Source organism: Eurosta solidaginis, chromosome 3 (genome assembly GCF_040869045.1).
Source record: "Eurosta solidaginis isolate ZX-2024a chromosome 3, ASM4086904v1, whole genome shotgun sequence".
NCBI lineage: Eukaryota > Metazoa > Arthropoda > Insecta > Diptera > Tephritidae > Eurosta > Eurosta solidaginis.
Window position 1 is genome coordinate 6,072,643 of NC_090321.1, and position 12,723 is coordinate 6,085,365.

Genomic DNA, 12,723 nt, shown 5'->3' on the forward strand with positions numbered 1-12,723 from the left:
CGTGTTAACGGCCGAGCGGAGGGACAGACGGTCGACTGTGTATAAAAACTGGGCGTGGCTTCAACCGATTTCGCTCTTTTTCACAAAAAACAGTTATCGTCCTAGAATCTAAGCCCCTACCAAATTTTGAAAGGATTGGTAAATTTTTGTTCGACTTATGGCATTAAAAGTATCCTAGACAAATTAAATAAAAAAGGGCGGAGCCACGCCCATTTTGAAATTTTCTTTAATTTTTGTATTTTATTGCACCATATCATTACTGGAGTCGAATGCTGACATTATTTACTTTTATACTGTAAAGATATTAAATTTTTTGTTAAAATTTGACTTAAAAAAAAAAGTTTTTATTAAGCATGCATACAGTAATAGGAGTAACGTTCCTGCCAAATTTCATCATGATATATTCAACGACTACCAAATTACAGCTTGCAAAACTTTTAAATTACCTTCTTTTAAAAGTGGGCGGTGCCACGCCTATTGTTCAAAATTTTACTAACTTTCTATTCTGCGTCATAAGTTCAACTCACATACTAAGTTTCATCGCTTTATCCGTCTTTGGTAAAGAATTATCGCACTTTTTCGGTTTTTCGAAATATTTGATATCGAAAAAGTGGACGTGGTTATAGTCCGATATCGTTCATTTTAAATAGCGATCTGAGATGAGTGCCCAGGAAAATACATACCAAATTTCATCAGGATACCTCAAAATTTACTCAAGTTATCGTGTTAACGGGCAGACGTACGGACGGACAGACGGGCGGACGGACGGACATGGTTCAATCAAATTTTTTTTCGATACTGATGATTTTGATATATGGAAGTCTTTATCTATCTCGATTCCTTTATACCTGTACAACCAACCGTTATCCAATCAAAGTTAATATACTCTGTGAGCTCTGCTCAACTGAGTATAAAAATCCAAAAATACAAACTTGTAGTCACTTCTGTGTTTGAAACAAAGGCAAATGGTTTCAAAAATCTAAAAATATAGACTGCTCCAGTTCCAAATTGAAACCCAGTTCTATGCACTCACTTTCAGGAAGAAAAATTTGGTTTGATCAGATTCCATAATGTTTCAGACTTAGGCTCAAACTTTTTACCGTGTGCCTGCCAAAATCTCAAACCACTTATTGATAAAAAGTGGCCGTCGTGGTGTGCTGGCAGCGTGCTTCGCATACCACACTGAAGGTCCTGAGTTCAAGTGCCGGGCAAAGCAATATCAAAACTTCAGAACAAGGCTTTCAATTGGACAAAAAGTATGTCGAAGCGTATACAAGGCATAGTTACACTCCAATCGCATTTCTACTATGAAAAGCTTTTCAGTAAAAATGCATTTTCCTGGCATCAGCTTCCGTTTGGAATCGGCATACAACATGTAGGTCCCGTCTGCCAATTTGTAGGGAAAATGAAAAGGGAGCAAGATGCAAATTCGAAGAGAAGTTCGGCCTAAATATTCACGGAGATCAATCGTGCAAGCATTAATTCATTTTTTTCTTTTTAATTTTTTACAGTTAATGCGTCAAGCGTAATACAAACTCGTGGAGGGTGTATCAGTTAAACAAACGGCTTTTGATCTACCAAAATAACAAATTCAAGGTTGTTATGTTTATTCCATCGACAGGAAACTAGCGCGTACGTGGTAAAATATTTTGCTATTCTTTTTCAAAGGAAAATTCAATTGTACTTAATTGCTCGTTTCTATATTTGTACAGTTGTATTGTGGTATTAAGTTCACATTGGTTAAGTGACTGTATTTTTAACAATTTCACGCCTACGGGACAAAGGCGTCCAAAAAATATTTCTTTGTATAGCAAGAAGGCTGTTGTTGTTGTAGTAGCAGTACTTCGGTTCATCCAATAGGTGCGACCAATCGCAAATGCTCTAACGGGAATCCAAGGAAACTTGCTGTTTCAACAGGGGTGAACAATAATGAGAGGGGTGTACCTGTTACAGTATCCAGATCGAAGTTGAGCTAGAGTGACTCGAGTTTCCCTAGGGAGTGTGCGTTCCCCTTCTGCAAGTGTTGGGTATTATTCGTTGAGTACCGGATTCACCGGGCAATTCCTGGCATTGAGGTCCGATGCCTGTTTGGGGAGTTCACTGAGTAACTGCTTGTGTTTTTTGGCTTCATAAGGCTGTGTTCTAAGGTGCCGCATTTCATCAATCGGATGTGTGTTGGGATGCCCAGGTTTCTGGGTATTTAACAGAAACTGTTTGGTTAGCATTTCCATTCTCTCCCTAATGGGGAGTATTCTCGCCCCATTATATAGATGGTATTCTGGGGACATAAGAAGACAACCCGTGCCGGTTCTGAGGGCAGTATTTTGGCAGGCCTTTAGCTTCTTCCAATAAGAAGTCTTTAGGCTTGGCGACCATATCGGGGACGCGTAGCATGCAATCGGCTGGCCAATCGCTTTGTAAGTGGTAATGAGCGTTCCTTTATCTTTACCCCAAGTACTGCCAGCAAGAGATTTGAGGATTTTATTGCGGCTCTGGACTTTCGGTATAATTGCGGCAGCCTGCTCGCCAAAATGTAGATCCTGAACAAATGTTACATCCGACATTATGGGGTGTAAGACAGTCGGTAGCGTAATGCCTTTGACGTGGTTCAAAATGGTCGGCATTTGAGACGTCCATGTTGTAAATAAGGTCGCCGAGGATTTAGTCGGCTGGTGAGATCAGGGATGTAGCCGTTCATTTTTTGCAAAGCTCATCGATCTGTGGGCCTGGGCCTTTGGCCATTATTGCGCAGTCATCGGCGTAGGAAACGATAGTAACTCTCTCTGGTGGCGAAAGTAGCTTTCATATGTAGAAGTTAAACAGAAGTGGGGATAAGACACCACCCTGTAGCAGCCCTTGTTTAATTCTTCTTGGTTTTGAAGTTGCGTTCCTAGGTAAGTGACGGGTGATTACGCCTGAGTTGTGGGAGGCCAGGACGCAACTGCTGGACTAAAAATATTTGTGGTGTATTCTACTATTATTTATTAAATGCAGTGTGCCCCTGAAGAAGTTAAGAAGATTAGCGAAACGCAGGGCTTGACTTGCACTAAAGCAAATTTTGGTCATTGCAGCCTATTTCTATTGCATACATATTCAAAAAGTGTTGACCAGCTTAATCAAATCTAAAAATATTCTTTTCTGGCAAACGCAGCAAACCCATTTCTCAGGACCGGGGTTAGGAGAAGGACCCGGATTGGGTTCGACACCACGTTGTTGGCAATGATCCCTCGAAAATCTAATTAACCTCTGGGCACCCGTAACAAGGTCGCCGTTTTCGTTCTTACAGAAGTTTTCCCCCAACTTAAGACCATCCGTCCGTTGCCGCATTTTTTTCTAAAATTTGTGGGTGTTTGTCCTGGTTGCTAGTAGCTCAAGCTGGTCGCATTAATGTCTTTCCATCTCTAATTTTTCTTCCTTTAAATGCCCGTCACTTCTCTTTTTAACTCACGGTAGCGAACGTAATTAATGGATCCGCCAGTGAAATTTTGGATAGAAAATGATCATAAAAAGACTTTAGTCAGGGCAAGCAACACCGAAGGCTTTTGACTCTCGACAGTACTCCAAGACCTAAAGAAAACGAAACTTACACATCTGCGCAGTACAAAGGTTTGACCCTGAAGTTGTCATTTATTATTCAAATCAAAAGGTGTTTATTAGGTGGTGTCCCAGGGTAGTGTCTTTACCGAAATATATTGCCTAGCAGAGGGATTAATAATAAAACATATACATATGTATATCTCGAAAACGAATGGACATTCATAAGTATGGAAGGATTTCCATGTTTCTACAACAAGTTCATATGCTCATGATTTTTCACACTTTCGTTGCTTCCCCTACGTCCGCTGATAAAAGCGCAAAAAATTCCATAACCAAATTAAGTGATATCGACCGACCTTGTGGCATTTTGTGACACTTTCTGTTTGCACCCTTAACCCGATTTCCACACAAAATGACATTGTGACCAAAAAAGCTGACATACAATTCGTAAAATGATTGTAACCATAGTAAGTACCCAGCCAGCATTTTTTGAAAATTTTTATCAAAAAAGATTCAAATATCATACCCCCAGATGATTGAAAACGTTCAAATTTAAAAGTATTTTTTATTCGACAATCAATGTTTCGTCGGGAGAAAAGTGTACCTTAAATATGATTATGCTTGAATAATCATTTATGATTCATATTTCTAAACACTTTTTATTCATCTTTTTATCATACTTGATATTATTGGAAGATTGTACTTTACTTCTTTTGGAATAACATTTGATTACATTTCACAGTCATTTTTTGATCACATTTAAAAACATTTTTCAATCATATTAAATTATGGTTTGGAATCATTTGCGAATACGATTGTGATTCATTTTTCCATCATATTTAATACATAACTAAATACTATATAAAGATTATATTTCATCAGAGGGTGAAAGCATCCGGAAGCTCGGAAGTAAGCTTTTTGAACTGCAGGTAGTAATTAACTTGACCGTTGTACACACACACGACTACAACATCCAATATTATCTATGTTCATCATCTTAGATCATGGTAACGATATCACTTTAAAAATCATGATTTTACTATCTCATACAATTCTTTAAATATAACTTGATGTTTTTGACAATCATAGCTCATGGAGGATGTTGAAGCTGGGTCCAGGCGTATCGATGAAGCTTAACTTACTAGCGGTTCAAACAGCTTACAACTTCCGTACATCGGTTCCATCCAGTATGTCTCTTCTGGGAAGCTGCATCTAGAGAAATGTTAGAAGACATCTTAGTTTAGGAGCAGCAGCTTTTTATATTTGTAATTTTTTTTGGATTTTATGATTGAAAAAATGTGAGCTAATGAAGAAAAATCAGATTTTCAATGAGAAGTATAGTTTTAACAAGTAAAAAATTCATAATTTATTCAAGAAAGGTAGTCTGCAAAGATTAAGAAAGTTTATTGAAAAATGATTTAAAATTTTTGATCACCGAAGGTAAAGAAATTAAATTCAAAATTGATTCCAAATTGTGATTGAAAAATTGTTCTCAGTTATTGATCATCAAAAGCAAACAAGTTTTATTATTCTCTATGTTTATTTTTATAAAATCTTAAAATTTATTCATCAAAGTTATTCGAAAATGATTTCAAAAAGTGATCGAAAAATGATTTTCAGTTTTTCATCATTAAAAGTAATCTTATTTTATTATTTATTTTGTTCAACTGTATGAAAACTCAGTATTTATTCATAAAGAGTAATGAAATTGTATTGATATGAAGGAAAGTTCAAAAATGTATCATCTAAATGCTGTATGGGTAGGAAGATAGAATTGAAGACTAAGCAACCGAAAGGGGAGGGGGGGGGGGTGGTGAATATTTCATAAATATTTGCCAAATGACCCATTCTTGTGGCATGCTGAACTGCGGAAGGATTGTTTTAATTGTTTCAAAACTTGCTCAAGCAATGGCGAGTGCACACACCCACACACACGCACTCATATCCATGTCACTTGCACCCAACCGAAAACATGCAACAACAAGGGAATATCATGCTAGGGAATGCTCGAGTAACGGGTATGCCATACAGCTTTGTACACAAGTGTGTAGGTGTGTGGTGAGGTAGGTGGGAGGAAGGTGGCTGGGTTGTCAAGGCTAGGCGTATGATTTGTTACATAGGTTTTTATACCCGCTGTACTTGTACACAGGATATTATAACTTTGATTGGATAATGGCTGGTTGTACAGGTATAAAGGAATCGAGATAGATATAGACTTCCATATATCAAAAGCATCAGGATCGATTGAGCCATTTCCGTCCGTCCGTCTGTCCGTCTGTCCGTTAACACGATAACTTGAGTAAATATTGAGATATCTTCCCCAAATTTGGTACACGAGCTTATCTTAACCCAGAATAGATTGGTATTGAAAATGAGCGAAATCGGATGATAGCCACGCCCACTTTTTATATATATAATATTTTGGAAAACACAAAAAACCTGATTATTTAGTAAATAATACACCTAGAATGATGAAATTTGACATGTAGACTGATATTGAAACTCTTGATAAACATTTGAAACAATTTTTAAAATGGGCGTGACACCGCCCAATTGTGATAAAATCAATTTTACAAATATTATTAATCATAAATCAAAAATCGTTAAACCTATCGTAAGAAAATTCGACAGAGAGGTTGCCTTTACTATGAGGAATGCTTTGAAGAAAAATTAATGAAACCGGTAAAGGACCACGCCCAATTTTATATAAAAGATTTTTAAAAGGGTCGTGGACGAATAAAATAAGCTATAACTTTGCAAAAAAGAGCCTTATATCAATGGTGTTTCATTTCCCAAGTGGATTTATAACAGTAAATAAGAAAATTTTCAAATTTAAAAAAATGGGCGAGGCACCGCCCTTTTTATAACTAAACAATTTTCTATATTTCGGGAGCCATAACTCGAAGAAAAATTAATGGATCGTAATAAAATTGGTAGACAAATTTCCCTATAGCAGGAAATATTTCTAGAAAAAAATGGACGAGATCGGTTAAAGACGACGCCCACTTTTATATAAAAGATTTTTAAAAGGGTCGTAGACGAAAATAATAAGTTAAATCTTAGCGAAAAAGTGCTTTGTATCAAAAGAATTTTATTTTCTAAATTGAATTGTAAATTATACTATGTTCAAACAGAAAAATAAATTGACATGAGCCAACCATATAGTTAAGCCATGCGTAACTGACATTAAAATCTACTCAATAAACACACTTTACAAGGTTGCATTTGCAGTTTGAAACAATTTATTATGCAATTTTTTTTTAAATTGGCAATTTATTATTACAATCTATTATATGATAAATTGCGTAATAAATTGCCGAAATGGTATAAATTGCCAATTTGATGTGTGTTTGTACATAGTAGATAGTAAATTGTAAAACACTAAAATTTTTGAAAATGTGTGTGGCACCGCCCCCTTTTTGTTTAAGCAATTGTCAATGTTTCGTATTTTTATTGTAAATAAAAACTAAATAGTAGCGAAATCCCCATATCTGAAGGAAAACTGCATTATTACACGCTCAAAGTCATTGGCGTTAGCCTCTGTACCCTTTCTGCTTCTTTTAAACGAAAATTAGTTCAGAATAGAACCCTATGTATATCTATTATTGCGCAGCCTTGTAACACTATTAAGCATACAAAACAAACAACAACAGCATTTAAAGTGTACAGCTGGGTATATAATATTCTGTTTCACCCGAACTTAGACTTGCTTACTTGTTTTTTATTAGTTCTTGACCATAAAACTAATTCGAGGGAGAGATACAAGTTTTTCGACAGTTTCAAAAGTTTTTCTCTAGCTGGATACACTCGGTTGATGTGTTGTTGGACTATTTTTTGAATGTGATATTATTTTGTTCTTGTAAAGTAATTAAGTTTGACGACGTCGCCATACTTATGCACATAATTCATATATAGAGCAGATTTTTTACATATGGTTGCGGGTACGAACCTCATGTGTTTAATATGCGTACGCTTAGGTATGTACTCTTTTGCTGGGACGTATGTGGCGGCCACCATGGTGTGATGGTTACGTGCACCGCCTACCACACCGTATGCCCTGGGTTCGAACCCCGGGCAAAGCAATATCAAAATTTTAGAAATAAGGTTTTTCAATTAGAAGAAAATTTTTCTAAGCGGGGTCGCCCCTCGGCAGTGTTTGGAAAGTGCCATGAAAAGCTCTCAGTGAAAACTCATCTGCCTTGCAGATGCCGTTCGGAGTCGGCAAAAAACATGTAGGTCCCGTCCGGCCAATTTGTAGGGAAAATCACGAGGAGCACGACGCAAATTGGAAGAGAAGCTCGGCCTTAGATCTCTTCGGAGGTTATCGCGCCTTACATCTATTTTTTTTTTATTTATGTCAGCGAGTGACACAGCTTGCATCCATGCGTTTCTGTGACATAGGATGAAATCGGGAGTTCGGCCAGTAAAAGCTGCCACCATCCAACATTCGGGGTGTTATGCGAACCATGCATATTGGATTATTTTCAGCCAGGGATTATGTTCGTTTGAATTTGAATGAAGCCTGAAGTTAGGTTGAACAGGCCGGTCAATAAAAACCTCACATATACTGAATGGCTCCAGAATTTGTTTGACGACTAAACGAAAGAAACTGAATCACGTGCCAGGACATATGTTATAGAATAACTCCGTCCTCTTGGCAAATACTAGCAGTTTTCTAAAACCTAGCTTAATTTCTGCCTCTAGATCTGGCAAACTTTGCTGCCCCTAATAGATGGAACCTTGACCTGGCGAGTGCAGGACACGAACACAGAACGTGCTCAAGCGTTTCTTCTAGCAGGTCACACTTCCTGCACTTATTTTTACTGATGAGACCTAACTTATAAGCATGTGACGCCAGAAGGCAGTGTCCAGTCAGTATACCCATTGTAAGCCTTAAATCGTCTCTCTTCAGAGATATGAGCTACTTTGTGAGCCTAATATCCTAGGGTTTGCACATGATCTTAGACCCTACGCCTTTGTCAACAACGCTTTCCTGCTTGATGGATAATATGCAGCTTCTGTCTCAGTTTGATTTCTGCCTCCTTTGTCAACTCATCGACCTTTTCGTAACTTTCTACCACTTTATGGCCCTGCAACCCAGTAAAGATGTATGGTGCGGCCTAAGCGAAGTTTTTCCGATGCTTCTTTGCATTTCGGAATACTTCTTGATGAAGAACTGTATGAGATTATTGCCTTAATCGCAGCCTGACTAGCAATATATATATTGACGCGACTGCAGTTTAAGCACGATTCCTGCAGAATTTATACTGCTTTCTTCACTGATATAATTTTCGCCTGAAAAACGCTGCAGTAATCTGTCAGCCTGTAGGATCTAGTTATTTCTGGGTCAATACAGTAAACAGCAGAACCAACCCGTTCCATTAATTTGGAACCATCCGTATACATGTGTATAGTATGTTCTGCCAGTTCGGCACACCAGCACCAACCCTGCGGCTTAATTGTGGCCCCTATATCCCTTTCGAAGACCAGACAGGGGACCATATATTCCGTTTGTCCGATATTAGATGGCGCTATATTGCTGTGGTCATAAGGCCTGCACTCAAGCTGCCTCGAGGCCTTAAGCCTTGTTACAGTTGTAAACGCGATGGTTTTGGCCGTTAGGTCTGCAGGCGGGAATTGTAGAATGGCTTGAATGAAGCCTTACCAACACCAGATTGCCTCTGGATGTACATTGAGTACCAACGCAGGGGGGCGCTCCTGTGTCTACCACTTTTTTCAGCCATGTCAATTATGAGATAGCAGAACTTGTTTTGTGAATCACTCAATATAACGCAAAATTGGTAAGAGGAGGAAGATAGGGTCGCAGAAGGCATTTTAAGTACTTGAAAGGGGTTGTCGATCTAAGTGAGCAAAAACTCTGCAGCGAAAGGTCCTTAAATCTGCAGGATAAGCAAGAAGACTTCGGAAAGGAGAGGAAGCGAGGAAGATGCTATAAAACTGTTTTAAGAGTGGGAAAGAGGAAGGGAGATTTACCCACCGGGCTGTGAGACAAGCTAAATGCGATGCACCTAAAAAGCTGCTGTATGGAAAGTTGGTGCAGCGAGGAAGAAAACTGTAAAGCGGAAAGTGGTTGGAGGGACAGGAATGCAGACAAAGGGTGGTAAGACTATGACATATTTCCGCGAGGATGGTCACTGTGGCAAACATTCCCAGGCACGAGATTGGAAGACTCTAGGTTGGCCATTCTTTTCTCACCATGAATATGTCAGCTTGAACTTCTTTAAAGAGGGTAAAGAGGAGAAAGGCTTTCAGAAAGAAAAGGCCAAACGCCTGGTCCAAGTTTATTGAACAAAAACTTAAACAAACTTAAGAGGTTATATTCATAGAGGAATCGAAAAAATCAAATACTACCAACGCAAGCACATCCATATATGCGTATAACAGAGCCCCTAAGATTATATATTTTGATATATTTTTTTTTATATAATCCTCATAAACAAAAATATTTATAACCCCAAATTGGCCAAATTTATTTTTTGCGCTTCAACTTGCCAAATATTTGTTTTTCTTCTAAATGCTTTATAGCCACTTCTTTCAACAATTACCTACTGCTTATCACACATTGGATCCATAAAAATTACGAAACATCAGCAGTGATGACAAAATAACAATAAAAAACAAAAAAAAAAGTGAATAATAAATATCCAGGAATTACAAGAAGCCAACATCAAAAAAATCGCACGAGGTCATCGGATAAACGTCAAACGGTCAAACTATGATTACACGGGTCAACACAAAATTTGACTTCGACTTCAAAGCATTCAATTTCAATTCTTTAGGCCGTAATTTGATGGAAAAAATATATGGAATGAAAAAGTTTGCTTTCCTATTTAGGAAATATTTTTGTTAAGTTTTAATATCGAAATAACTTACAAAAAAGTGGAAAATGACTTAAAACTGTACACTTTGTGTACACTTTTACTTTTTTTATGTTCATAGGTACTATCCCTCAATAAACCCAAATATAGTCTCACATCATGTTTTCATTATATTGGCCTTGATAACGTTATTCGAAGAGGAGCCTAAAATCTCTGTTTTACTTTTTGGCAAATTTAAATCTTTATCTAATAAAATCATTAAAATCTTCAGTAGTGATGCAATGATATTTTGGTTGTTCCGGTGTCGGTAAAAACTCCTTATCGGCATTGCTTTTATAAGAACTAAGGGATGATCCACTTCTCTGCGATAATTTTGCGGTGGCTCTGGTACTGGTCGTGTCAGATAGTGTGCGACTGGAGCAGAAGAAGATTCAAGATCAGGATATTCGATAGGTTTTGCATTTTTGCCTCTACGTCATTTACTCGAATTCACAATGCAAAAGTGGTTCTCGCCTCGATACCAACCTTAAATATAGAATGAGGAATCAATATGTCTACTTTATTTAATTTACTGATTAAATAAAATTTGGTTAACTTCAAAACATCTTTTACAATAACTACAAGGAACATGTGGATCCCATGGTTTGTATTGATTCCAAACAGGACAGCCAAAATATGCTTCGTAGGCTTCACAGAGGATGAGAGATATATTTAATTCATATTTTATATCTCGAACTTTAATAAATTGCCCAGATATATAACAAAAAGCATCAGCTTCATATTTACACTTCCGTGGCGACATTTTATGTTATTCTAGATTTGTACAAAACATCTCTAGCGCCACGAGCATTGTTACTATAACTATTACGACAGCAATCTTTATATCGAAAAAAGGTATTTCTTTGTTTATAATAAAACAGAAAATCATGAAATAAACTTTAGGCCAAAGAACAACATTTTTTTTGGTAGAGTCGTGTTAGCGATGTAAGTAGCCGTGTTATGAATAATTTAGGACGCACAACCAAGCGTATTATCGTTCGTTTGGGTAAACGTTTTACCCTGCGACCCCTCCAATATTTGTTAAACTCATGTAATGCCATGACTAAGCAGCATCCATTCAGCTTCTGACTACTAATTCTGTCGATATTGCAACTAAATGACAAGCGCTGATGTTGTCATTTTATTCAATCATAAATATAAAATAAAACATAATACATACAAGTGGTTCGTGGGTTGGTTGGTGGTCAGTGGTTGTTGACTAAAGGAATTTGAGCTGGTCAAATGGTGTGGTAAGCCTGAAAGGGTGCCCTCATCTGCACACATACATACATATACACATTTATATGCATACTGACACATATTTTTATACCTTTCATGAACATGTAATGGTATATTAACTTTGGTCCGATGTTTGTAACGTTGAGAAATATAGAAGATAGACTCACCATTAAGTATACCGAATTGATCAGGGCGACGAACTGAGTTGATATAGCCATGTCGGTCTGTCCGTCCGTCTGTCTGTTTGAACGCAAACTAATCCCACAAATTTTGAGATATCTCAATGAAATTTGGCAAAAGGATGCATTTTTGTATTATATTAGACATTTGTCGGATCCGGTAGGATCGGACCACTATAACATATATCTCGCATACAACCGATCGTTCAGATAAGACGATTTTGGTCATTCCTGCCGCAATTTAGAAAGTATAAACGTAAAACTCGGTGATATATATTCTAATATATCATAGAAGATTTTCTGAAAAAAACACTTTGATCGGAGCTATATATAGTATATATCCCATACAACCGATCGTTCAGATCGAAAGATTTTTGGCCATTTCTCCCTGAATTTAGAAAGTATAAACTTGAAACTCAGTGATATGTATTTTAATATATCATAGAAGATTTTCTGGAAAAATCAATTTGATCGGAGCTATATATAATATATATCCCATACAACCGATCGTTCAGATAAGGGCGGTTTTTGCCATTTTTTATACCTTTCATGAAAATGAAATGGTATATTAATTTCGTCACGAAACCCAAAATTGTAAGTCCTTAAAGGAAAATAGATAGACCCACCATTAAGTATACCGAAATAATCAGGTTGAAGAGCTGAGTTGATTTAGCCATGTCCGTCTGTCCTTCTGTCTGTTTGTATGCAAACTAGACCCTCAATTTTTGAGATATCTTGATAAAATTTGGTAAGCGGGTGTATTTGGGTGTCCGATTAGACACATGTCGGAACCGGCCGGATCGGACCACTATAGCATATATCCTCCATACAACCGATTTTTCAGAAAAAGAGGATTTTTGTAATATCCTACTCAATTTAACAGATTGAAG